Consider the following 24189-nt stretch of genomic DNA (forward strand, 5'->3'; position numbering starts at 1 on the left):
TTGTTTTTGTAAGATTTGCAAATACAACAATTAGGTTTTACACATAATGACAGTATAACTGCCACACTCAATATGACAGTTATTTAAACATGACTCCTAAACAAACATGAAACATGTCTAATAATGCGTGAAGAAATGTATCTTTGAGTTTTACTAGAAACCTTTTCTTTTGTGAGGTTTGCAAAGACACCAGTTAGTTTTTTTTTACTCAATATGACAGTATAACTGTATACTAAATCCATCCATTTTATTCCGCTTATCCGAGGTCGGGTTGCGGGGGCAGCAGCTTAAGCAGAGAAGCCCAGACTTCCCTCTCCCCAGCTACTTCGTCCAGCTCTTCTCGGGGATTCTGAGGCGTTCCCAGGCCAGTCGGGAGACATAGTCTTCCCAGTGTGTCGTGGGTCTTCCCCGTGGCCTCTTGCCGGTCGGACTTGCCCTAAACACCTCCCTAGGGAGGCGTTCGGGTAGCATCCTTAGCAGATACCCTAACCACCTCATCTGGCTCCTCTCAATGTGGAGGAGCAGCGGCTTTACTCTGAGTTCCTCCCGGATGACAGAGCTTCTCACCCTATCTCTAAGGGAGATACCAGCCACCCGGCGAAGGAAACTCATTTCGGCCGCTTGTACCCGTGATCTTGTCCATTCGGTCATAACCCAAAGCTCATGACCATAGGTGAGGATGGGAATGTAGATCGACCGGTAAATTGAGAGCTTTTCCTTCTGGCTCAGCTCCTTCTTCACCACAACGGATCGATATAGCGTCCTCTTACTGAAGACGCCGCACCGATCCGCCTGTGGATCTCACAATCCACTCTTCCCTCACTCGTGAACAAGACTTCTAGGTACTTGAACTCCTCCACTTGGGGCAAGATCTCCTCCCCAACCTAGAGATGGCACTCCACCCTTTCCCGGGCGAGAACCATGGACTCGGACTTGGAGGTGCTGATTCTCATCCCAGTTGCTTCACACTCGGCTGCAAAACAATCCAATGAGAGCTGAAGATCATGGCCAGTTGAAGCCATCGGGACCACATCATCTGCAAAAAGCAGAGACCTAATCCTGCAGCCACCAAACCGGATTCCCTCAACGCCATGACTGCGCCTAAAAATTCTGTCCATAAAAGTTATGAACAGAATCGGTGACAAATGGCTGCCTTGGCGGAGTCCAACCCTCACTGTAAAGGGGTCCGACTTACTGCCGGCAATGCGGACCAAGCTCTGACACTGATCATACAGGGAGCGACCCGCCACAATCAGACAGTCTGATACCCCATACTCTCTGAGCACTCCCTACAAGACCTCCCGGGTCGAATGCCTTCTCCAAGTCCACAAAGCACATGTAGACTGGTTGGGCAAACTCCCATGCACACTCAAAGACCCTGCCGAGAGTATAGAGCTGGTCTACCGTTCCACGACTCGGACGAAAACTACACTGTTCCTCCTGAATCCGAGTATCCTCCTCTCCAGTACACCTGAATAGACCTTACCGGGAAGGCTGAGGAGTCTGATCCCACGACAGTTGGAACACACCCTCCGGTACCCCTTCTTAAAGAGAGGAACCACCACCCATGTCTGCCAATCCAGACGTCCCGCCCCCGATGTCCACGCGATGTTGCAGAGTCTTGTCAACCAAGACAGCCCCACAGCATCCAGAGCCTTAAGGAACTCTGGGCGGATCTCATCCCCCGAGGAGCTTTTTAACTACCTCGGCAACCTCATCCCCAGAAACAGAGCCGGCCCAAGGCATAAGCGTACTAAGCGCTTGCTTATGGCCCCGCGGCCACCAGGGGGCCCCCAAAAGCAATTAACAAAAAAAATCTTATTTTTAATTTTTTGCATGTACGAGTCTGACTGATGATTTCTAAATGATCAAAGATATATTATTGTACAAAAACACAATTTTAGGTCAACAGAGTGCTGCTGCTGATCTAGGCTTAGTGATTCTTCCTGCCTCTCTTTAAATGTAAAGCTGCCTCTGCTGTACCTGTGACGTTTGCCGCCTGCTATGGCGTCACATTAGTGCCAAAAATCCGAGCGCATAAAAACTGTTATCGCGCGCTGATTCGCCACTTTGTGCGCGCGCGCGACACCCTTTTGCGCGCGTGTGGTGCCTTTTTGTGCGCGCGCCGTCTCGGTCTGTGCGCTGGCATGTTTCGTTTTGGCACTTTGGGGGCGGGTATGCTTAGACGGCCCCTTCTTTCTGATTGGTCAGGCGAAACGCTCAGAGCCAATCAGAAGTATAGCAGGGCGGGTCATCGTCAATATGTATCAAGATTGTTATAGGCGCAAAGTTTTCACTTCTTCTTGAACATTTGTTTTCTAATTTATGGAATTTCTTTTGATTCAGCCATAAAATTAATGAAATAATCTTTGAATTTTGTTTTTAAAATGTTAAAAATAGCCTTTTAATAATGTATTCTGAAACAGTTTAAAATAATCAGAGAACTGACTATCACTGACCCTACACAACTATGTTGCACAATTAAGTCATTTTTTTTTATAGCGAAAGAGGTAATTTCAACAGGTGCAGCATCCTATGTCATATCTACATGTAATAAGATTTGTAACAAGGCAAACCGTTTGTAAATTGGTTGAAAATCGAGCAAGTTATGGTAATTTAATTGGTACATGTACTAATTAAATTACCATAACTTGCTTTGACATCAATGTAATGATTGAGGCTAGCTGTCCGAGGTAAGATGGCTACAACGTTGCTACGCTGGAGAATGATTGGTCATATGAAAAATGCTCAGAGCCAATCAGAAAGGAGGGGCTGTCTAAGCATACCTGCCCCCAAAGTGCCAAAAAAAAAATGACAGCGCGAGGAGAGATGCCAGGAGTACACAGAGAGCGCACAGACCGAGACAGCGCGCGCGCAGAAAGGCACCGCGCGCGCGCAAAAAGACACCACGCGCGCGCAAAAAGACACCACGCGCGTGCAAAAGGGTGTCGCGCGCGCACAAAGTGGAGAATCAGCGCGCGATAACAGTTTTTATGCGCTTGGATTTTTGGCACTAATGTGACGCCATATCTTTCCTCTCAGATTCAGACAGGACTGAGCAGGTGATCAGAGGACCACTGTCTATTAAGGATAACTTTTCATTCCCCAAACGGCATGATGGCCGAAGTTTTCATTATCATTATACCTACAGACAGCTAGTCAATGGGGAAAAAGTCAAGCGTAGCTGGCTGACTTATTCAAGAAGTAAAGATGCAGTCTATTGCTTTTGCTGCAAATTATTTTCCAAAAAGTCCTTAAAACTGGCAGCCGAGGGACAGCGGAATTGGGTCAACATAGGTGCACTGCTGAAACAGCATGAAAACAGTGAAGATCATTGTAGCAACATGGTGAAATGGAAGGATTTTGCCTTGCGTCTTTCAAAGGGGAAAACTATTGATGAATTTAACTTCAGTAGACTGCGCTCTCTTTGTACAAAGTAAACATTAAAAATGAACAATTAACTAAAAATGTAAACTAGTAATTAAAGACTAATATGTACAAGACTGATGAGACAAGATGTCACTTTTACTGTAAATACAAAGCTTTATCACTTGGACTGTTCAACCCCAGGCCACTCTTGTAGCTGAATGTTTTCTACATTTTAAGATTAGGAACCATATGTGGCACTCTGGACATCATTCGTTCATTCATTGGTATTATTTATGTTCTTAACTGGGCCACCCCCATATCTTTATAAATGACATGTCATTTGTAAAGACATGCCAGGCTGACAATAGGATAATGTAAACAACACTGCCAGAGCTGCAATGAGTTTATAGTAGGTGTGTGAATTATCAACAATCAATATTATTGGCAGAAATAGAGGGCCCCAAAATCAAATTTTGCTTAGGGCCCCATGGAGGCTTGGGCCGGCACTGCCCAGAAATAGGAAAGCCCACCACAGATTACCCAGGCACTGCTTCCTCATAGGAAGACGTGTTGGTGGGATTGAGGAAGTCTTTGAAGTATTCCCTCCACAATAGCCGCAGTAGAGATCAGCAGCATACCATCATCACCATACACAGTGTTCCCGTACACCATACACTGCCTCCCATGTCCGAGTTTTTGCCTCCGCGACCGCTGAAGCCGCACTTCGCTTGGCCTGTCGGTACCTGTCCGCTGCCTCTGGAGTCCCATGAGCCAAAAGGACCCGATAGGCTCTTTCTTCAGCCTGACGGCATCCCTCACTGCTGGTGTCCACCAGCGGGTTCTAGGATTACCGCCACGACAGGAACCAAACACCTTGCGGCCACAGCTCCAATCAGCCGGCTCGACAAGAAAGGCACGGAACATGGTCCACTCACTCAATGTCAAGCACCTCCCTCGAGAAATGTTCAAAGTTCTTCCGGAGGTGGGAAATGAAACTCTCTCTGACAGGAGACTCTGCTAGGCGTTCCCAGCAGAACCCTCACAATGCGTTTGGGCCTGCCAGGTCTGTCCGGCATCCTCCCCCACCATCGGAGCCAGCTCACCACCAGGTGGTGATCGGTAGAAAGCTCTGCCCCTCTCTTCACCCGAGTGTCCAAAACATGAGGCCCCAAATCCGATGACACAACTATAAAGTCAATCATGGAACTGCAGCCGAGGGTGTCCTGGTGCCAGCTGCACATATGGACACCCTTATGTTTGAACATTGTGTTTGTTATGGACAATCCGTGACGAGCACAAAAGTCCAATAACAAAGCACCACTTGGGTTCAGATCTGGGTGGCCATTTTTCCCAATCACGCCTCTCCAGGTTTCACTGTCATTGCCAACATGAGCGTTGAAGTCCCCCAGTAGAGCAAGGGAATCACTTGAGGGAGCACTCTCCAGTACTCCCTCAAGGGAATCTAAAAAGAGTGGGTACTCTAAGCTGCTGTTTGGTGAGTAAACACAAACAACAGTCAAGACCCGTCCCTCAACCCGAAGGCGGAGGGAATCTACCATCTTTTCTACTGGATTAAAGTCCAATGTGAAGGCTTTGAGCCGGGGGGCAACAAGAATTGCCACCCCAGCCTCTCATTGCTTGCAACGCCAGAAAGGAAGAGAGTCCAGCCCCTCTCGAGAGAACAGGTTCCAGAGCCCTTGCTGTGCGTCGAAGTGAGTCCAACTATATCTAGCCGGAACTTCTTTACCTCGCGCACCAGCTCAGGGTCCTTCCCTCTCAGCGAGGTGACGTGAGTGGTGAGCCCATTGGAGGAGGGGGACCCACGTTGCCTCTTCGAGCTGAGCCCGGCCGGGCCCCATGGGGACAGGCCCGGCCACCAGGCGCTCGCCATCGTGTCCCGCCTCTGGGCCTGGCTCCACAGGGGAGCCACGGTGACACTCGCCGGGCAAGGAAAAATCTAGGTCCTCGATTTGTACTTTTCATGAAGGTCTTTGAGCTGCTCTTTGTCTGATCCCTCACCTAGGTCCTGTTTGTCTTGGGAGACCCTCCCAGGGGGCATAGAAGCCCCCGGACAACATAGCTCATAGGATCAGTGGGACACGCAAACTCCTCTACCACGATAAGGTGGCGGCTCAGAAAGGAGGTTATATAAACATAACTCCAAAACCAAACATACAATATGTCTAAACATGCCTGTAATATTGTAACTATGTGAGTTTTACTAGAATCGGTTGTTCTGGTTTGCAAATAAAAAAATTAGCTTTTACTCACTATGACAGTATACTGTCACACTCAATATGACAGTTAATTAAACATAACACCTAAACAACACATGCAAAATGGCTAAAAAATGCCTCAAGACATGTATCTTTGTGAGTTTGACTGGAAAAAAATATTTTGTAAGATTTGCAAAGACACAAGTTTGTTTTTTTACTTATATGACAGTATAACTGTCATACTAAATATGAAAGTTATATAAACCTAACTCCAAAACCAAACATGCATTGTGTCTAAAAATGGCTGTAATATTATATCTATTGAATTTTAATAGAATCAGGCGTTTAGGTAAGGTTTAAAAATAGAAAAATTAGGTTTTACTCATAATGACAGTATAAATGCCACACGCAATATGACAGTTATTTAAACAAAACTTCTAAACCACACATGAAAAATGGCTAACAACGCCTGAAATAATGCATCATTGTGAGTATTACTCAAAACATATGCTTTTCTAAGGCTTGAAAACACAAAAAGGAGTTGTTTACTCAATATGACAGTAATGTTCTTAAAATCCTGAGATATTGCAAAAAAAGCAATAAAAATGTATTCCATCATAATTCCTAAACCAAACATGCAAAATGTGTAAAAATGCCTATAATGTTGAATCCATGTGAGTTTTACAAGAATCAGTTGTTTGTAAGGTTTTGCAAATACAAAAATTAGGTTTTACTCACTATGACATTGTCACACTCAATATGACAGTTTTTTAACATAACTGCTAAACTACGCATGCAAAATGGCTAATAATGCCTGGAGAAATTTATATTTGTGAGTTTTACTTGAAAAAATATATTTTGTAAGGTTTGCAAAAACAAAAAGTAGTTTTTTACTCAATTTGACAGTAATGTTCTTAGAATCCTGAGATAATGCACAAAAAGCAATAAAAATGTATTCAAACACAACTCCTAAACCAAAGATGTAAAATGTCTAAAAATGCCTGTAATATTAAATCTATGTGAGTTTTACTAGAATCAGTTGTTTTTGTAAGGTTTGCAAATACAAAAATTAGTTTTACACATAATGACAGTATAACTGCCACACTCAATATGACAGTTATTTAAACATAAATAAACTCCTAAACCAGACATGAAACATGTCTAATAATACGTGAAGAAATGTATCTTTGTGTGTTTTACTAGAAAGATTTTCTTTTGTAAGGTTTTCAAAGACACCAGTTACTTTTTTTTTACTCTGACAGTATAACTGCCACACTCAATATGACAGTTATTTAAACATAACTCCTAAACCAGACATAAAACATGTCTAATAATACGTGAAGAAATGTATCTTTGTGTATTTTACTAGAAATATTTTCTTTTGTAAGGTTTGCAAAGACACCAGGTTTTTTTTTTTACTCTGACAGTATAACTGCCACACTCAATATGGCAGTTATTTAAACATAACTCCTCAACTATACATGAAAAATGGCTAATGCCTGGAGAAATGTATCTTTGTAAGTTTTACTTGAAAAAAAATATTTTGTAAGGTTTGCAAACACAAAAAGTAGTTTTTTACTCAATATGACAATAATGTTCTTAAAATCCTGAGATAATGTGAAAAAAAGCAATAAAAATGTATTCCATCATAATTCCTAAACCAAACATGCAAAATGTCAAAAAATTCCTTTAATATTTAATCCATTTGAGTTTTACTAGAATCAGTTGTGTTTGTAAGGTTTGCTATCACTATGACAGTGTTACACTCAATATGACAGTTATTTACACACAACTCCTAAACCAGACATGAAAAATGGCTAATAATGCCTGAAATAATGCTTTCTTGTGAGTTTTACTCGAAACATATGCTTTTTTTATATCTTGCAAACACAAAAAATTGTTTTTTACTCAATATAACTGTAATGTTCTTAGAATCCTGAGATAATGCGAAAAAAGCAATACAAATGTATTTAATTTTAACTCCTAAACAACAAAAGCAAAATGGCTAATAATGCCTGGAGATATGTATCTTTGTTAGTTTTACGAGAAAAATTATGTTTTCTAAGGTTTTCAAAGACACAAGTTAGTTTTTTTTATTCAATATGACATACTAAATATGAAAGTTATATAAACATAACTCCAAAGTCAAACATGCATTATGTCTAAAAATGCCTGTAATATTGTATTGTGTTACTAGAATCAGTTGTTTTTGTAAGGTTTGCAAATACAAAAATTGGGTTTTACTCACTATGGCAGTATACTGTCACACTTAATATGACAGTTATTTAAACGTAACTCCTAAACCACACATGTAAAATGGCTAATATTGCCTGGAGTAATGTATCTTTGTGAGTTTTACGGGAAAAAAATTGTTTTGTAAGGTTTGCAAAAACAAAAAATAGTTTTTTACTCAATTTGACAGAAATGTTCTTAGAATCCATAGATAATGCGAAAAAGGCAATAAAATTTTATTGAAACACAACTCCTAAACCAAACATGTAAAATGTCTAAAAATGCCTGTAATATTGTATATATGTGAGTTTTACTAGAATCAGTTGCTTTTGTAAGGGATTTGCAAATACAAAAATTAGGTTTTACACATAATGACAGTATAACTGCCACACTCAATAGGACAGTTATTTAAAAATAACTCCTAAACCACACATGAAAAATGTCTAATAATGCGTGAAGAAATGTATCTTTGTGAGTTTTACTAGAAACATTTTCTTTTGTAAAGTTTGCAAAGACACCAGTTAGTTTTTTTTTACTCAATATGACAGTATAGCTGCCATTCTCAATATCTATCAATCAATCAATCAATCAATGTTTATTTATATAGCCCTAAATCACAAGTGTCTCAAAGGGCTGCACAAGCCACAACGACATCCGCGGTACAGAGCCCACATAAAGGCAAGGAAAACTCATCCCAGTGGGATGTCGGTGTGCATGACTATGAGAAACCTTGGAGAGGACCGCATATATGAGTAACCCCCCTTCCCCCCTTTAGTGGAGACCGAAAGCAATGGATGTCGAGTGGGTCTGACATAATATTGTGAAAGTCCAGTCCATAGTGGATCTAACATATTAGTGAAAGTCCAGTCCATAGTGGATCTTCCACAATAGTGAGAGTCCAATCCATAGTGGGGCCAGCAGGAAACCATCCCGAGCGGAGACAGGTCAGCAGCGCAGAGATGTCCCCAACCGATGCACAGGCGAGCAGTCCACCCCGGGTCCCGACTCTGGACAGCCAGCACTTCATCCATAGAGATCGGACCTGTCCCCCCCCCAACCCCCCCACCCCACACAAGCGAGAGGGGGGCCGAAGAGAAAAGAAAAGAAACGGCAGATCAACTGGTCTAAAAAGGGGGTCTATTTAAAGGCTAGAGTGTACAAATGAGTTTTAAGATGGGACTTAAATGCTTCTACTGAGCCCTCTAACTGTTACCGGGAGGGCATTCCATAGTACTGGAGCCCGAATAGAAAACACTCTATAGCCCGCAGACTTATTTTGGGCTCTGGGAATCACCAATAAGCCGGAGTTCTTTGAACGCAGATTTCTTGTCGGGACATATGGTACAATACAATCGGCAAGATAGGCTGGAGCTAGACCGTGTAGTATTTTATACGTAAGTAGTAAAAACTTAAACTCACATCTTAAGTGCACAGGAAGCCAGTGCAGGTAAACCAGTATAGGCGTAATATGATCAAACTTGCTTGTTCTTGTCAAAAGTCTAGCAGCCACATTTTGTACCAACTGTAATCTTTTAATGCTAGACATAGGGAGATCCGAAAACAATATGTTACAGTAATCGAGACGAGACGTAACGAACGCATGAATAATGATCTCAGCGTCGCTAGTGGACAAAATGTAACGAATTTTAGCAATGTTACGGAGATGAAAGAAGGCCGTTTTAGTAACACTCTTAAAGACCTACTGAAATGTGATTTTCTTATTTAAACGGGGATAGCAGGTCCATTCTATGTGTCATACTTGATTATTTTGCGATATTGCCATATTTTTGCTGAAAGGATTTAGTAGAGAACAAACGATGAAGTTTGCAACTTTTGGTCGCTGATAAAAAAGCCTTGCCTGTACCGGAAGTAGCAGACGAGTAGCGTGACGTCACAGGTTGTGGAGCCTCACATCTGCACATTGTTTACAATCATGGCCACCAGCAGCGAGAGCGATTTCGAACCAAGAAATCGACGATTTCCCAATTAATTTGAGCGAGGATGAAAGATTTGTGGATGAGGAAAGTGAGAGTGAAGGACTAGAGGGCAGTGGGAGCGATTCAGATAGGGAAGATGCTGTGAGAGGCGGGTGGGACCTGATATTCAGCTGGGAATGACTAAAACAGTAAATAAACACAAGACATATATATACTCTATTAGCCACAACACAACCAGGCTTGTATTTAATATGCCACAAATTAATCCCGCATAACAAACACCTCCCCCCTCCCGTCCATATAACCCGCCAATACAACTCAAACACCTGCACAACACACTCAATCCCACAGCCCAAAGTACCGTTCACCTCCCCGAAGTTCATACAGCACATATATTTCCCCAAAGTCCCACAAGTTACGTACGTGACATGCACATAGCGGCACGCACGTACGGGCAAGCGATCAAATGTTTGGAAGCCGCATCTGCATGCGTACTCACGGTACCGCGTCTGCGCATCCAACTCAAAGTCCTCCTGGTAAGAGTCTCTGTTGTCCCAGTTCTCCACAGGCCAATGGTAAAGCTTGACTTGTCATCTTCCGGGAATGTAAACAATGAAACACCGGCTGTGTTTGTGTTGCTGCAAACGGCCGCAATACACCGCTTCCCACCTACAGCTTTCTTCTTTGCTGTCTCCATTGTTCATTGAACAAATTGCAAAAGATTCACCAACATAGATGTCCAGAATACTGTGGAATTTTGCGATGAAAACAGACGACTTAATAGCTGGCCACCATGCTGTCCCAAAATGTCCTCTACAATCCGTGACGTCACGCGCTGACGTCATCATACCGAGACGTTTTCAGCAGGATATTTTGCGCGAAATTTAAAATTGCACTTTAGTAAGCTAACCCGGCCGTATTGGCATGTGTTGCAATGTTAAGATTTCATCATTGATGTATAAACTCAGACTGCGTGGTCGGTAGTAGTGGGTTTCAGTAGGCCTTTAATGTGTGACTCAAACAAGAGAGTTGGGCCGAAGATAATACCCAGATTATTTACCGGGTCGCCATGTGTAATTGTTTGGTTGTCAAATGTTAGGTGGTATTATTAAATAAATGTCGGTGTCTAGCAGGACCGATAATCAGCATTTCCGTTTTCTTGGCGTCGAGTTGCAAAAAGTTAGCAGACATCCATTGTTTGATTTCATTAAGACCCGCCTCCAGCTGACTACAATACGGCGTGTTGGTCAGCTTTAGGGGCATTTAGAGTTGGGTGTCATCAGCATAACAGTGAAAGCTAACACCGTACTTGCCTATTATGTCGCCTAGCGGCAGCATGTACATACTAGAGTGCAGGGCCAAGAACCGAACCCTGGGGAACTCCCCACGTTACCTTAACATAGTCCGAAGTCACATTGTTATGGGAGACGCACTGCATCCTGTCAGTAAGATAAGAGTTAAACCAAACAAGGCTATGTGTTTTGATACGCTCTAATAAAATATTATGATCGACTGTATCGAAAGCAGCGCAAAGATCAAGAAGCAGCAACATAGATGACTCATCAGAATCCGTCATTAGCAATAAATCATTAGTCATTTTTGCAAGGGCTGTCTCCGTAGAGTGATTTGCCCTGAAACCGGATTGAAAAGGTTGACAGAGATTGTTAGACACTAAGTGTTCATTTAGCTGCTATGCAACAATTTTTTCGAGGATTTTCGAAATAAAGGGAAGGTGGGAGACCGGTCGGTAGTTTACCATGAGGTCAGGATCGAGGTTAGGTCTTTTGAGCAGAGGATGAATAACCGCTTTTTTGAATGCTAGGGGAACAGTGCCAGAGGAAAGTGATAAGTTTATAATATTTAGCACTGATGGGCCTAATATTACAAAAAGCTCCTTGATAAGATTCCCAGGAAGTGGGTCAAGTAAACATGTTGTTTGTTTTATCCCACTTACACGCCGTAATAATTCCTCTAATGTTATTTCATCAAAAAGAGAGAGACTATTTTGGAGGGCATTATCCGTTGTATATACAGTAGTATCTGTGTTAATAGAACCCAGTTGTAGCTGACATGCGCTGTCTTTAATCTCCTTTCTAACGAGTTCAATTTTCTTGTTAAAGAAATTCATAAAGTCATCTGCCGAGTGGGTGGAGCTACTGTGAGGAGTCCCTTGTTGGGTTAGCGATGCTACTGTACTAAACAAAAATTTAGGATCGTTTCTGTTGAGGCGGATGAGATTTGAGTAATATTTAGCTTTAGCTAAGGTAAGCATGCGTTTATAAGTTATTAAACTATCACTCCATGCTTGATGGAAAACCTCAAGTTTAGTCCCGCGCCATTTGCGTTCCAGCTTTCTACATGATAATTTATGAGCTCTAGTTTATTCTGTAAACCATGGGGTGCGCCTTTTAGGGGCCCTTTTTAGCTTTAGCGGTGCTATACAATCAATGGTTTCACGCAGGGCGTCATCAAAGTTGTTCGTGAGGTTATCAATAGAGCCCACATAATTTGGGAATGGTGCCATTACCGAAGGCAGTAGGTCAGCAAGAGTCTTCGTTGTGGCAGCATTAATGTTGCGGGCTATAGAAGTTATTATTATTATTAGCTTGTTGACAATGAGTCAGAACTTCGAATTTTATAAGTATAGTATACAGGAGTATCATTACTTTGGAGGTGGTGACACCCCTGACAAGCACTAGATCTATCGTATTACTGTTGCGATGTGTGGGTTCATTTATTATTTGTGTAAGACCACAGCTATCAATTATAGTCTGGAGCGCCACGCACTGAGGGTCCGATGGGGTATTCATATGGATATTAAAGTCCTCCTCCTCCCCGCCCCCCCTCCCCCCCCCCCCCCCCAATGGGCTCACCACCCATAGCAGGGGCCATAGAGGTCGGGTGCAGTGTGAGCTGGGCGGCAGCCGACAGCAGGGCACTTGGCGGTCCGATCCTCGGCTGGGGGGGAAGGAGCCTGAGCTAGTGCGCGAGGTTGAGAAGTTCCGGCTAGATATAGTCGGACTCACTTCGACGCACAGCAAGGGCTCTGGAACCAGTTCTCTCGAGAGGGGATGGACTCTCTTCCACTCTGGTGTTGCCAGAGGCAACGGGCTGGGGTGGCAATTCTTGTTGCCCCCCGGCTCAGAGCCTGCACGTTGGAGTTCAACCCGGTGGACGAGAGGGTAGCTTCCCTCCGCCTTCGGGTGGGGGGACGGGTCCTGACTGTGGTTTGCGCTTACGCGCCAAACCGCAGCTCAGAGTACCCACCCTTTTTGGATTCGCTCGAGGGAGTACTTGAGAGTGCTCCCCCGGGTGATTCCCTCGTTCTACTGGAGGACTTCAATGCTCATGTTGGCAGCGGCAGTGAAACCTGGAGAGGCGTGATTGGGAAGAATGGCCGCCCGGATCTGAACCCGAGTGGTGTTTTCTTATTGGACTTTTGTGCCCGTCACAGATTGTCAATAATGAACACCATGTTCGAACATAAGGGTGTCCATATGTGCACTTGGCACCAGGACACCCTAGGCCGCAGTTCCATGATCGACTTTGTAGTTGTGTCATCGGATTTGCGGCCTCATGTTTTGGACACTCGAGTGAAGAGAGGGGCGGAGCTTTCAACCGATCACCACCTGGTGGTGAGTTGGCTGCGATGGTGGGGGAGGATGCCGGACAGACCTGGCAGGCCCAAACGCATTGTGAGGGTTTGCTGGGAACGTCTGGCAGAACCTCCTGTCAGAGAGAGTTTCAATTCCCACCTCCGGAAGAACTTTGAACATGTCACGAGGGAGGTGCTGGACATTGAGTCCGAGTGGACCATGTTCCGCGCCTCTATTGTCGAGGCAGCTGATTGGAGCTGTGGCCGCAAGGTAGTTGGTGCCTGTCGTGGCGGTAATCCTAGAACCCGTTGGTGGACACCGGCGGTGAGGGATGCCGTCAAGCTGAAGAAGGAGTCCTATCGGGTTCTTTTGGCTCATAGGACTCCTGAGGCAGCGGACAGGTACCGACAGGCCAAGCGGTGTGCGGCTTCAGCGGTTGCGGAGGCAAAAACTCGGACATAGGAGGAGTTCGGGGAAGCCATGGAAAACGACTTCCGGACGGCTACGAAGCGATTCTGGACCACCATCCGCCGCCTCAGGAAGGGGAAGCAGTGCACTATCAACACCGTGTATGGTGAGGATGGTGTTCTGCTGACCTCGACTGCGGATGTTGTGGATCGGTGGAGGGAATACTTCGAAGACCTCCTCAATCCCACCAACACGTCTTCCTATGAGGAAGCAGTGCCTGGGGAATCTGTGGTGGGCTCTTCTATTTCTGGGGCTGAGGTTGCTGAGGTAGTTAAAAAGCTCCTCGGTGGCAAGGCCCCGGGGGTGGATGAGATCCGCCCGGGGTTCCTTAAGGCTCTGGATGCTGTGGGGCTGTCTTGGTTGACAAGACTCTGCAGCATCGCGTGGACATCGGGGGCGGTACCTCTGGATTGGCAGACCGGGGTGGTGGTTCCTCTCTTTAAGAAGGGGAACCGGAGGGTGTGTTCTAACTATTGTGGGATCACACTCCTCAGCCTTCCCGGTAAGGTCTATTCAGGTGTACTGGAGAGGAGGCTACGCCGGATAGTCGAACCTCGGATTCAGGAGGAACAGTGTGGTTTTCGTCCTGGTCGTGGAACTGTGGACCAGCTCTATACTCTCGGCAGGGTCCTTGAGGGTGCATGGGAGTTTGCCCAACCAGTCTACATGTGTTTTGTGGACTTAGAGAAGGCATTCGACCGTGTCCCTCGGGAAGTCCTGTGGGGAGTGCTCAGAGAGTATGGGGTATCGGACTGTCTGATTTTGGCGGTCCTCTCCCTGTATGATCAGTGTCAGAGCTTGGTCCGCATTGCCGGCAGTAAGTCGGACACGTTTCCAGTGAGGGTTGGACTCCGCCAAGGCTGCCCTTTGTCACCGATTCTGTTCATAACTTTTATGGACAGAATTTCTAGGCGCAGTCAAGGCGTTGAGGGGATCTGGTTTGGAGGCTGCAGGATTAGGTCTCTGCTTTTTGCAGATGATGTGGTCCTGATGGCTTCATCTGGCCAGGATCTTCAGCTCTCGCTGGATCGGTTCGCAGCCGAGTGTGAAGCGACTGGGATGAGAATCAGCACCTCCAAGTCCGAGTCCATGGTTCTCGCCCGGAAAAGGGTGGAATGCCATCTTCGGTTTGGGGAGGAGACCCTGCCCCAAGTGGAGGAGTTCAAGTACCTCGGAGTCTTGTTCACGAGTGAGGGAAGAGTGGATCGTGAGATCGACAGGCGGATCGGTGCGGCATCTTCAGTAATGCGGACGCTGTATCGATCCGTTGTGGTGAAGAAGGAGCTGAGCCGGAAGGCAAAGCTCTCAATTTACCGGTCGATCTACGTTCCCATCCTCACCTATGGTCATGAGCTTTGGGTTATGACCGAAAGGACAAGATCACGGGTACAAGCGGCCGAAATGAGTTTCCTCCAGATGAGGTGGTTCGGGCATCTGGTCAGGATCCCACCCGATCACCTCCCTCGGGAGGTGTTTAGGGCATGTCCGACCGGTAGGAGGCCACGGGGAAGACCCAGGACACGTTGGGAAGACTATGTCTCCCGGCTGGCCTGGGAACGCCTCGGGATCCCCCGGGAGGAGCTGGACGAAGTGGCTGGGGAGAGGGAAGTCTGGGCTTCCCTGCTTAGGCTGCTGCCCCCGCGACCCGACCTCGGATAAGCGGAAGAAGATGGATGGATGGATGGATTAAAGTCCCCCATTATGATTATATCGTCAGTGTGCGTCACTAGATCAGCAACAAACTCTGAGAATTCACTGATAAAACCGAATAGGGCCCTGGGGGGCAGTATATAACAGCCAGGTCGAGAGGCAGCGGTGTGACAGACCTCATACTAAGCACCTCAAACGATTTATTTTTGTTATCTAGGTTAGGGGTAAGGTTAAAAGTTCATTGTATATTTGTGCGACCCCCGCACCCCTTTTAAAGAGACGGGCAATATGTGCATTCTTATAGTTAGGAGGATATGCCTCATTTAGCGCAAGAAAATCGTCTGGTTTGAGCCATGTTTCGCTAAGATTGTTGTCTCTAATGACCTCATTAACTAATAACATTTTGGGAGACAATGATCTTATGTTTAAAAAGCCCATATTATACGTATTGGGCTGTTTTGACGAGTTTTTGTTGAAATTATCCGTAGTAGCAATATTAATAATGTTGTGTTTATTATGCGTAGTGCACTTTAAATAGTTTCGACCATATCTAGGAATTGGCATGATGGGAATTTTCAGATTGTTTGCTTGGTGCTGCGATAAACTGAACGAATCATAATTTGTCACCTCAGTAGAATGCATGTCTACCTCTGACACAGTTACAACAGAAAACACATTATGTGAGTTGTGTATTATTCTAAGAGAATTGCTATGTGTGCATGGATTGTCCAGCCTGGCGCTGGCTAGTTTTGCTTAACTGACTCCTCATCCGGACTAGCAGACTCTGTAATTGCCTGTGACCGCGCTTGCTCTAGTGTAGTTAGTCAAGTGTGACTCAAACAGTAGTCTAGGTTCCTAGACAGGATGATGGCGCATTCCTGGTTAGGGTGAAGGCCGTCTCTCATCAACAAGCCTGGTTTGCCCCAGAAAGAGGGCCAATTATCAATAAACGTTAGTCCCTGTTAAGTACAGAAGCTAACCAGCCACTTGTTAAGCGAGACTAATCTGCTATATCTCTCATCATTGCCTCTCGCAGGCAGGGGGCCAGAGACAATTACTCGATGCCTGGACATCTTTCTAGCGAGATCACAAGTCCTGGATAGGTTTCTCTTTGTAATCTCTGACTGTCTCATCCTAGTGTCATTAGAGCCAACGTGTACAACTATATTCGCATAACTAGAAATCCTGAGAAAAATATGACAGTTATTTAAACATAACTCCTAAACTACAAATGAAAAATGGCTAATAATGCCTGATATAATGCATTCTTGTGAGTTTTACTCGAAACATATGCTTTTTTAAGGCTTGCAAACACAAAAAGTAGTTTTTTACTAAATATGACAGTAATGTTCTTAAAATCCTGAGATAATGCGAAAAAAGCAATAAAAATGTATGCCATCATACTTCCTAAACAAAACATGCAAAATGTCTAGAAATGCCTTTAATATTGAATCCATGTGAGTTTTATTAGAATCAGTTGTTTTTGTAAGGTTTGCAAAAACAAAAATTAGGTTTTACTCAGTATGACAGTATATTGTCACAATCAATATGACAGTTATTGAAACATAACTCCAAAACCACACATGAAAAATGGCTAATAGTGCCTGAAATATAGCATCCTTGGGAGTTTTATTCGAAACATATGCTTTTTTATATCTTGCAAACACAAAAAGTTGTTTTTTACTCAATATCACAGTAATGTTCTTAGAATCCTGAGATAATGCGAAAAAAGCAATATTTGTGAGGTTTAAAAATACAAAATATGGGTTTTCTCACTATGACAGTATACTGTCACACTCAATCTGACAGTTATTTAAACATAACTCCTAAACCACACATGCAAAATGGCTAATAATGCCTGGAGAAATGCATCGTTATGAGTTTTACTGGAAAACAATATTTTGTAAGGTTTGTAAGGACACAAGTTATTTTTTTTTTACTGAATATGACAGTATAACTTTTATACTAGGGCTTCACGGTGGCAGAGGGGTTAGTATGAGGGGCCGTTAGGGACATTATTCAGAATTACCTCTTACATACACTACTGAAATGCTCTCACACAAACAACTGAAATCTTTTTCTTTTATACACACTACTGAAACACTCTTATAAACACTACTGAAATGCTCTTACATACACAACTGAAATGCTCTCACATAAACAACTGAAATCTTTTTCTTTTATACACACTACTGAAACACTCTTATAAACACTACTGAAACACTCTTATAAACACTACTGAAATGCTCTTACATACACTACTGAAACACTCTTATAAACACTACTGAAACACTCTTATAAACACTACTGAAACACTCTTATAAACACTACTGAAACACTCATACATAAACTACTGAACCACTCTTATAAACACTACTGAAACACTCTTACATACACTACTGAAACACTCTTATAAACACTACTGAAACACTCTTACATACACTACTGAAACACTCTTATAAACACTACTGAAACACTCTTATAAACACTACTGAAATGTTTTTGTCTCACGCACACACACGCACACACACCTGGAATTATTTTTCACTAGTATGTATAAACGGATTTCACCTGTGTGTGTGTGTGTGCTTTTTACACGTGCGTGTGAGAGACAACAATTTCAGTAGTATGTGTGCAAAGATTTCAGTTATGTGTATGAGCGCATCTTACCAGTGTGTATGCAAGCATCTTACTAGTGTGTGTGAGCGATGTTGCATTCCGGTTCAGGTGTTGTGCCGCGTCAGGGGGTGCATATTATGGCAGGGGTGCGTTTTCCGGCACAACACCTGTTACCAATAATCCCCGCCCCTTTTCAGACAGGGTTTTTTTTTTTTTTTAAAGCCAAGTTGTTGACAAAATGTCTGCGGACAAGTAGCTTAACCGAGGTGGGAGCTCCACTTCATAATTTGAGGGCTTCAGCGGAGAATATAAGAACACTTTCAATGCAACAAGGGTCGCCCCTGCAGGACGCGGCACCTGAGCGGCCACACAGGTGTCTTTCTCCTCCCGACAGCCAAGCAGCCTGGAGCAAATGTTACCTTGCGAGTTTACACTGCAGCATCATCAAGTGCAACGTTTCAGTTCATGGACATCGAAGCAAGAGGAGGAAAAGGTGATTAGACATTATTTATTTCTAAATGATTGTAGAATCACACGAAATGTAAGGCGACATGGCATTGTAGTGAGCTACAATGGTAACATGTCGAAATGTGAGTCACGTCGTGGTACGTCAGTAGCTGATCAAATACTAATGATAATGGATTGCATTTATTTAGCGCTTTTCTATCGACTTGATAAGGGGTCCCCAAACTACGGCCCGCGGGCCGGTTACTGCTTGCCAAAGTCCAACATCCGGTTCGCTGGAGAAAAAAAATGTTGTATTATTATTTTCAATCTGTCTTTTCTAATCCATATTTTGGTGTCCCCTAGCCGCTCAGGCTAATTCTATTGTCTAAAAATGCATTTCCCTGTATGACTTATATCGTCTTAGCTGTTTTCATGTGATCTGATTGTTACATTCTTATTTCAGAGTCACCACGCAGCTGCATGACCATTTCAACAAAGACGGAATAAACAACCTCTGGATTCATGGAACTTCTCTGCACACAAATATATTAATTGGAATATTCAATAAATTTCACATAGAAACATTGTGATTATTATTTTCAACAGTGTGTTGAAAACAACCTTTTTTGGCTCAGAAAGGTTCCTTATGTCTTATTATTCATATGCTTTCAATACTTGTCGGTGTGTAATTCCAGACATAGATGTAAACATTAATGAGACAACAATGAACATTTTTCAACAAGTGAACCCACTTGAAAATGATGGCAACTATGGAATAGACATTTTCACTTCAATTCTGCACTTTATTCAGTGAACATGGGAATTATAAGGTTTGTTAAAATGTTTTCTTCACTTGTGCAGTGTATTCTGCAAATGAACATTTTGTTTAAACATTTTGTAAAAAATAAATAAATAAGGAACCTGTTATACGGACCTGTATGAAGTTGCCCACTTTATTATTGCAAATATCAAAATAACACTTCAGTGCCCCTACCGAAAATCTCCCGGGGCAACCATACTACCGAATTTCTCCCGATTTTCACCCGGACAACAATATTAAGGGCGTGCCGTCATGGCACTGCTTTTAGCGTCCTCTACAACCTGTCGACGCGTCCGCTTTTTCACCATACAAACAGCGTACCGGCCCAGACACATGTTGTACTGTATTTTTCGGATTATAAATCGCAGTTTTTTTCATAGTTTGGACGGGGGTGCGACTTATACTCAGGAGCGACTTATGTGTGAAATTATTAACACATTACCATAAAATATCAAATAATATTATTTATCTCATTCACGTAAGAGACTAGACCTCTAAAATTTCATGGGATTTAGCGATTAGGAGTGACAGATTGTTTGGTAAACGTATAGCATGTTCTATATGTTATAGTTATTTGAATGACTCTTACCATAATATGTTACGTTAACATACCAGTTGGTTATTTATGCCTCATATAACGTACACTTATTCAGCCTGTTGTTCACTATTCTTTATTTATTTTAAATTGCCTTTCAAATGTCTATTCTTGCTGTTGGCTTTTATCAAATAAATGTCCCCAAAATATGCGACTTTTACTCCAGTGCGACTTATATATGTTTTTTTCCTTCTTTATTATGCATTTTCGGCCGGTAAATGGTAAATGGGTTGTACTTGTATAGCGCTTTTCTACCTTCAAGGTACTCAAAGCGCTTTGACAGTATTTCCACATTAACCCATTCACACACACATTCACACACTGATAGTGGGAGCTGCCATGCAAGGCCCTAACCACGACCCATCAGGAGCAAGTGTGAAGTGTCTTGCTCAAGGACACAACGGATGTGACAAGGTTGGTAGAAGGTGGGGATTGAACCAGGAACCCTCAGGTTGCTGGCACGGCCACTCTCCCAACAGCGCCACGCCAGTGCGACTTATACTCCGAAAAATACGTTAGTCCTGGGTTCAGTCCCGGGCTCGGGATCTTTTCTGTGTGGAGTTTGCATGTTCTCCCCGTGACTGCGTGGGTTCCCTCCGGGTATTCTGGCTTCCTCCCACCTCCAAAGACATGCACCTGGGGATAGGTTGATTGGCAACACTAAATTGGCCCTAGTGTGTGAATGTGAGTGTGAATGTTGTCTGTCTATCTGTTTTGGCCCTGTGATGAGCTGGTGACTTGTCCAGGGTGTAGTTCCTTCCGCCCCAATGCAGCTGAGATACGCTCCAGCACCTCCCGCGACCCCCAAAAAGGGACAAGCGATAGAAAATGGATGGATGCATGGATGTTTACTGCGATGAGGTGGAGACTTGTCCAGGGTGTACCCCGCCTTCCGCCCGATTGTAGCTGAGATAGGTTCCAGCGCCCCCCGCGACCCCGAAGGGAATAAGCGGTAGAAAATGGATGGATGGATGGGCATGGATGTTTACATTTATTTTGACGGCACATTTTATATTCTTGCCAAACTGTCTTTTAACATATACTTGTTTGGACAGCTAAAATGTAAACAAATAAGCTGAATTTATGCCTTGTATGACACCTGGCTTAAGTTTATTGCACAAACCCCTTACCATTGCAAATATTAAAACAACACTGCCATTGGTTTGTGCTGTAAAAAAAAAGTGTTTGTGCTGTTAAGTTTGTTGTTATTCCAAAATAGATTTTCTGACTGGTGATGTCATCCAGCCCCCCCACCTCCTCAAAATCTTCCCACACTTGTCCCAATTGTTTGTGCTGAATATTGTTTGGGTCCAAAATTATAGTTTAAGTTAATGTGTTAATATTTACACCTAGCCCCAAACCTAAATACAATAATCACAAACAAAAACATTGTGTATCACAAACGTTTGGGGAGATTTTGACAAAGTGTGTGTGATAATGGGGGCTGTATTTTAAAATAACTTAAAAACCTCAACGGTAGAAACATAAATGTTCACAGCACAAACATATTGCAGTGTTATTTTGATATTTGCAATAATAAAGTGGGCAACTTCATACAGGTCCGTATAACAGGTTCCTTATTTATTTATTTTTTACAAAATGTTTAAACAAAATGTTCATTTGCAGAATACACTGCACAAGTGAAGAAAACATTTTAACAAACCTTATAATTCCCATGTTCACTGAATAAAGTGCAGAATTGAAGTGAAAATGTCTATTCCATAGTTGCCATCATTTTCAAGTGGGTTCACTTGTTGAAAAATGTTCATTGTTGTCTCATTAATGTTTACATCTATGTCTGGAATTACACACGGACAAGTATTGAAAGCATATGAATAATAAGACATAAGGAACCTTTCTGAGCCAAAAAAGGTTGATTTCAACACACTGTTGAAAATAATAATCACAATGTTTCTATGTGAAATTTATTGAATATTCCAATTAATATATTTGTGTGCAGAGAAGTTCCATGAATCCAGAGGTTGTTTATTCCGTCTTTGTTGAAATGGTCATGCAGCTGCGTGGTGACTCTGAAATAAGAATGTAACAATCAGATCACATGAAAACAGCTAAGACGATATAAGTCATACAGGGAAATGCATTTTTAGACAATATGATTAGCCTGAGCGGCTAGGGGACACCAAAATATGGATTAGAAAAGACAGATTGAAAATAATAATACAACATTTTTTTTCTCCAGCGAACCGGATGTTGGACTTTGGCAAGCAGTAACCGGCCCGCGGGCCGTAGTTTGGGGACCCCTTATCAAGTCGATAGAAAAGCGCTAAATAAATGTAATCCACTATCATTAGTATTTGATCAGCTACTGACGGACCACGACGTGACTCACATTTCGACATGTTACCATTGTAGCTCACTACAATGCCATGTCGCCTTACATTTCGTGTGATTCTACAATCATTTAGAAATAAATAATGTCTAATCACCTTTTCCTCCTCTTGCTTCGATGTCCATGAACTGAAACGTTGCACTTGATGATGCTGCAGTGTAAACTCGCAAGGTAACATTTGCTCCAGGCTGCTTGGCTGTCGGGAGGAGAAAGACACCTGTGTGGCCGCTCAGGTGCCGCGTCCTGCAGGGGCGACCCTTGTTGCATTGAAAGTGTTCTTATATTCTCCGCTGAAGCCCTCAAATTATGAAGTGGAGCTCCCACCTCGGTTAAGCTACTTGTCCGCAGACATTTTGTCAACAACTTGGCTTTAAAAAAAATAATAACCCTGTCTGAAAAGGGGCGGGGATTATTGGTGACCGGAACCGGAATGCAACATCGCTCACACACACTAGTAAGATGCTTGCATACACACTGGTAAGATGCGCTCATACACATAACTGAAATCTTTGCACACATACTACTGAAATTGTTGTCTCTCACACGCACGTGTAAAAAGCACACACACACACAGGTGAAATCCGTTTATACATACTAGTGAAAAATAATTCCAGGTTTGTGTGCGTGTGTGTGCGTGAGACAAAAACATTTCAGTAGTGTTTATAAGAGTGTTTCAGTAGTGTTTATAAGAGTGTTTCAGTAGTGTATGTAAGAGTGTTTCAGTAGTGTTTATAAGAGTGTTTCAGTAGTGTTTATAAGAGTGGTTCAGTAGTTTATGTAAGAGTGTTTCAGTAGTGTTTATAAGAGCGTTTCAGTAGTGTTTATAAGAGTGTTTCAGTAGTGTTTATAAGAGTGTTTCAGTAGTGTTTATAAGAGTGTTTCAGTAGTGTATGTAAGAGCATTTCAGTAGTGTTTATAAGAGTGTTTCAGTAGTGTTTATAAGAGTGTTTCAGTAGTGTGTATAAAAGAAAAAGATTTCAGTTGTTTATGTGAGAGCATTCCAGTTGTGTATGTAAGAGCATTTCAGTAGTGTTTATAAGAGTGTTTCAGTAGTGTGTATAAAAGAAAAAGATTTCAGTTGTTTGTGTGAGAGCATTTCAGTTGTGTATGTAAGAGCATTTCAGTAGTGTTTATAAGAGTGTTTCAGTAGTGTTTATAAGAGTGTTTCAGTAGTGTGTATAAAAGAAAAAGATTTCAGTTGTTTATGTGAGAGCATTTCAGTTGTGTATGTAAGAGCATTTCAGTAGTGTTTATAAGAGTGTTTCAGTAGTGTGTATAAAAGAAAAAGATTTCAGTTGTTTATGTGAGAGCATTTCAGTTGTGTATGTAAGAGCATCTTAGTAGTGTGTGTGAGCGATGTTGCATTCCGGTTCCGGTCACCAATAATCCCCGCCCCTTTTCAGACAAGTTTTCTTTTTTCTTTTTTTTTTTTTTTGAAGCCAAGTTGTTGACAAAATGTCTGCCGACAAGTAGCTTAACCGAGGCGGGAGCTCCACTTCATAATTTGAGGGCTTCAGCGGAAAATATAAGAACACTTTCAATGCAACAAGGGTCGGGCTGGCGCCGTGTGTCGCCCCTGCAGGACGCGGCACCTGAGCGGCCACACAGGTGCAGCCTTTCTCCTCCCGACAGCCAAGCAGCCTGGAGCAAATGTTACCTTGCGAGTTTACGCTGCAGCATCATCAAGTGCAACGTTTCAGTTCATGGACATCGAAGCAAGAGGAGGAAAAGGTAATTAGACATTATTTATTTCTAAATGATTGTTGAATCACACGAAATGTAAGGCGACATGGCATTGTAGTGCGCTACAATGGTAACATGTCGAAATGTGAGTCACGTCGTGGTACGTCAGTAGCTAATCAAATACTAATGATAATGGATTACAATTAT

At 43.0% G+C, this 24189-nt stretch overlaps 2 long non-coding RNA genes across 2 annotated transcripts; one reads left to right on the plus strand and one right to left on the minus strand.

Annotated features, from left to right (window-relative positions):
* Positions 1 to 18327: 18327 nt before the first annotated feature.
* LOC133574954 (uncharacterized) lies at positions 18328 to 19116 on the plus strand. Its single transcript, XR_009811437.2, has 2 exons — positions 18328 to 18580; positions 18998 to 19116. It is a non-coding gene; the product is annotated as an uncharacterized lncRNA (long non-coding RNA).
* Positions 19117 to 21860: 2744 nt separating this feature from the next.
* Positions 21861 to 22632, minus strand: LOC133574491 (uncharacterized). The gene is made up of 2 exons (XR_009811407.2): positions 22397 to 22632; positions 21861 to 21979 (listed from the first exon to the last, which is right to left on the minus strand). It is a non-coding gene; the product is annotated as an uncharacterized lncRNA (long non-coding RNA).
* Positions 22633 to 24189: the final 1557 nt, after the last annotated feature.

The sequence above is a fragment of the Nerophis lumbriciformis genome, linkage group LG32, assembly GCF_033978685.3.
Source record: "Nerophis lumbriciformis linkage group LG32, RoL_Nlum_v2.1, whole genome shotgun sequence".
In the NCBI taxonomy this organism is placed as follows: Eukaryota; Metazoa; Chordata; class Actinopteri; order Syngnathiformes; family Syngnathidae; genus Nerophis; species Nerophis lumbriciformis.